Here is a 3,689-nt window from a genome sequence, read left to right on the forward strand (position 1 = left end):
AAAAAAAAGAGAGAGAGAAAAAGAAAGAAAAGAAAAGAAAGCAAGAAAGCAAACGAGAAAGAAAAGGAATCGAGTCTTGCCCTTGTTTTTCACTCTGTCTATAGATATGCCACATACAGAAAACAGGTGGAATTACAAATGCTTTGTTAACAAATGATTTCAGAGGTACATTAAGGAAACAAAATGGCTTTGCAGAGTGGGCATCTGAGCGTACCTTTGAAGAGTAGTTACTGAGTATTCCTCAGGTGGGCACCAGTGATGGAGGCAACCTCTCCAGGCAGCAGAAGACCACAGAGCAGCCGCCCGCTTAGAGGGTTAGTGCCACCTCCTCTCTGACGGCTGAAGGCTGTTTGTGCTCAACCTGGCAGTTTGTGCTTGGCCTGGGAGCTTCACCAGGGTAAACGGTGGCAGGAGACAAGGTCTTGATTCTGAGGCCTCTCTCTCAACCCAGTACAACCTCTCTGCTAGAATTTGAAAAAAAATGTGGTATTTGTGGTACCCTCACGGACTGGATTTAAGGGACATGTGTTGCCTAAGTCCCATCTTCAAAATGACCCAGCAGTGACACTGTTCCTTTTCACTCTTAGGGTGCATTTCTCACCTGCATTATGGCTCAGGAATCTCAAGTCACCATCCCTACCATGGTCACCCCAATTTGAAGCAACCTGGTGACCCCAGGCAGGAACTGATCATCAGGGGAGGCTGGAGGCAGGCGGATTTTTACAGAAATCTAACAGCAGGACCAAAACAAGGAAAAAGGTGGAAGCAGGAGGGTGGTCAACTGGGGACCCAGGAAAGGATTCCAGGATGGTGGGAAGTCCTCCTCCAGCAAGATTGGTGGAGGCCGCATCTGTGCCCTGCCCCTTTCAAGAGATTTCCTCTGCACCCCCACCCACCCCCACCCTGGCCACTGACCTGCAGGAACAGCAGATATAACTGTGGGGCCCCGAGGCCTGCAGGAACCCAGGGACTCAGGAAAGGCAGGTGTTGTGTTGAGCAGGATCCAAGTTAGCCAGGGAGGGATGTGGGAGTCCTTGTTAGAGGAGGATGTGAAGGGATTGGGATGAAGGAGTCCAGGAGGAGCAGCAGGACCCAAGGCCCTCCCTCTGCACACAGCCTTTCTCTGCTGGGCTCAGGCCCTAGCAACAGTGCCTTATTTATTTCCCCCACCCTTGCTCAGGCTTAGACAGTCCTTGCTCCAATGATGGGGCAGGGGTCATAATGGGACTCTTGTGACATCACTACATCCCACCCCTCATTCTCTCCTGTGAAATTCTCCTGGAGCTGTCTCTGTCCTATGCCCTGTCCCAGAGAGCCCTCCTGCTACAATCCTTCCTTCCTTCTAGCCCCTGCCTCCCTCGCCCCACCCACCCCCAACTATTCAGTGTCCCTCAGTAAACGTCCCAAGTTTGCAGCAGAAAACGAAACCGTAGCTCAGAAAAGGTGGCAATTTGCATTGCATACCTTCATGTAGAAATCTAAGCAAAGCTGTTGAACCCACAATCAGGATGCCTTCCAGAGCCGGCTGTTTCAAGACAAGACGCTGCTAGAGGCAGTGAAGAGCACAGGAGGCCTTCCCAGCAGCTGCAGGGAGGGGCAGAGGATTGGGGTCGCCCTCTCAAGCATCTGACCCTGCATTCTAAAACACCTGCTAGCGTTGGATGTCGGGGTTTCCATGGTACTGAATACAAGACTCTGCTGCCTGGTCCACCACTGCTATGACCACAGAGGCCCCCCAATCTAATGTTGCCATCAAGACTGGTAGTTCAGGCTGGGTGTGGTGGCTCACATCTGTAATCTCAGCACTTTGGGGGGCCAAGGTGGGAGGACCGCTTGAGCTCAGGAGTTCCAGAACAGCCTGGGCAACATGGCAAAACCCTGTCTCTACTTAAAAAAGAAAAAAAAAAAAAAAATGGGCCAGGCATGGTGGCTCATGCCTGTAATCCCAGCACTTTGGGAGGCCGAGGCGGGGGGATCACCTAAGGTCGGGAGTTCAAGATCAGCCTGACCAATATGGAGAAACACTGTCTCTACTAAAAATACAAAATTAGCCAGACATGGTGGCACATGACTGTAATTCCAACTACTCAGGAGACTGAGATAGGAGAATTGCTTGAACCTGGGAGGCAGAAGTTGCAGTGAGCCGAGATCACGCTATTGCACTCCAGCCTGGGCAACAAGAGCGAATCTCCATCTCAAAAAAAAAAAAAGAAAAGAAAGAAAGAAAAAAGTAACCTAGATGCACTGGATATGACCAGCAGAAACATGGAGAAACACAGTTCTTAGTGGGGTCAGGCCTTGTGAAGCAGCAGCCTGTGGTTTGGACAAGGTCAGGCTGGTTCCGTGGTCACCCACAGTCAACCCCACCACAGGGGCTGCAGGGACCGGGAGAAGAAGGGTTGGAGTCTGTTTTCCAGCTCCTCTGAGAAGCAGACACCGAGGCAGGATTAAATTGCAAGGGTTTTAGCAGGGGACATACCTTTGTGAAAAGAGTTACAAAAGACTGGGAGAGCCACCAGACCATGAAGCAAGTCTCACTCCCAATGTGAGGGAGAGAGGGGAAGAGGAGAGGTGGGAGCACTCCGGACCACAGTTCTGAGGAAAATCCACAGAGCCTTCGCTGAGTCTTTGAAACAGGCAAAAAAGAAGGTCCGGGCAACCAGCCTGGCCTTAGCATCCCCACCATACTCGGTCATTAGAGGAGCGCTGCCGCAGGAGACCTGGCCTGATGTACTACACAGTGGATACCTGTGAGGAGCCGCACTCCCTCCAGGAGGTCAGCCACAGCGTCCTGGGCACTGAGGTTGGGGACCATGGATGGAAGTATAGCTGAGAGAACCCAGAGGTTCCTGGGCCCCAGGGGCCCAAGCCAGGACCAGCAACAGAACACTTACAGAAAGAACTAGAAGACCTCCTTGCTGGTGGGGTTGTCTTAGAAGGGAGCAGGCGGGTGGGACCAGAACCTCCTGCAAGAAACCAGAACATCGTCTGTGGGGCTCAGAGATTGGGTGGTGTCAGGAAAGAGGCTCTTTTCTATTTATTTTTAAAATCGAAGTTATACATTCACAGGGAACAATCAAGTAGTCAAAAAACACCTCAGAGGCTTTATCTCAGGAAACAGCAACTCTGTCCCCCTTTCCTCATTGCCTGCCCACAAAACCATTTTCCTGTCTTTGAGCTGAGTCACAGACCTTCTTCTGTGCTGTCTCCTTCTCCCAGGGTGATGGTGACCCCCTCTGTTCCCCGAGCCCTTATAGCTATGCAGGATTGCTGCACTGGTAATTTGTTGCAGCAATTTGGTGCAAACTAATTTGACACTTCACTTAGTTTTCCACATGTATAGCATCTTACAGAAGATTACATGAGATTTTAACTCATGGTGCCGATTTTCTCCATAACTGATATTTATGTTGAAACCCTGATAAAATACATGCTGGAGTTCTTTGGCGCTGTCCCCACCACAGTGTTAGGGCCTCTACTGAAACACCTGCAGTGCCTGGAAGACCCCACATTTATCCAAGGGTCTGCCCTGTTCCCACATGAACTTCTAGCCCCAATCCAGTGGCTCCCAGCTCTACTTTTGGGGGACGCATGAACATCAGGAGTCTCCAAATCATGCTTATATTCTTCCCAACATAAACTTGGACCTCAATCCCCCCGATTCCACTTCACACTGCTGTTGAGCTCTT

The 3,689-nt window shown here is 50.7% G+C and overlaps 1 long non-coding RNA gene across 1 annotated transcript in view; it reads right to left on the bottom strand.

Annotated features, from left to right (window-relative positions):
• Positions 1–1,042, bottom strand: part of LOC105536098 — a 5,948-nt gene extending 4,906 nt beyond the window's left edge. The window contains exon 1 of the long non-coding RNA XR_001005541.1: positions 912–1,042. This is a non-coding gene — a long non-coding RNA (uncharacterized LOC105536098). The remainder of the gene's footprint in view (positions 1–911) is intronic.
• Between the last annotated feature and the right edge of the window lie 2,647 nt (positions 1,043–3,689).

Source organism: Mandrillus leucophaeus, unplaced genomic scaffold, assembly GCF_000951045.1.
Source record: "Mandrillus leucophaeus isolate KB7577 unplaced genomic scaffold, Mleu.le_1.0 Scaffold101, whole genome shotgun sequence".
Taxonomy (NCBI): domain Eukaryota; kingdom Metazoa; phylum Chordata; class Mammalia; order Primates; family Cercopithecidae; genus Mandrillus; species Mandrillus leucophaeus.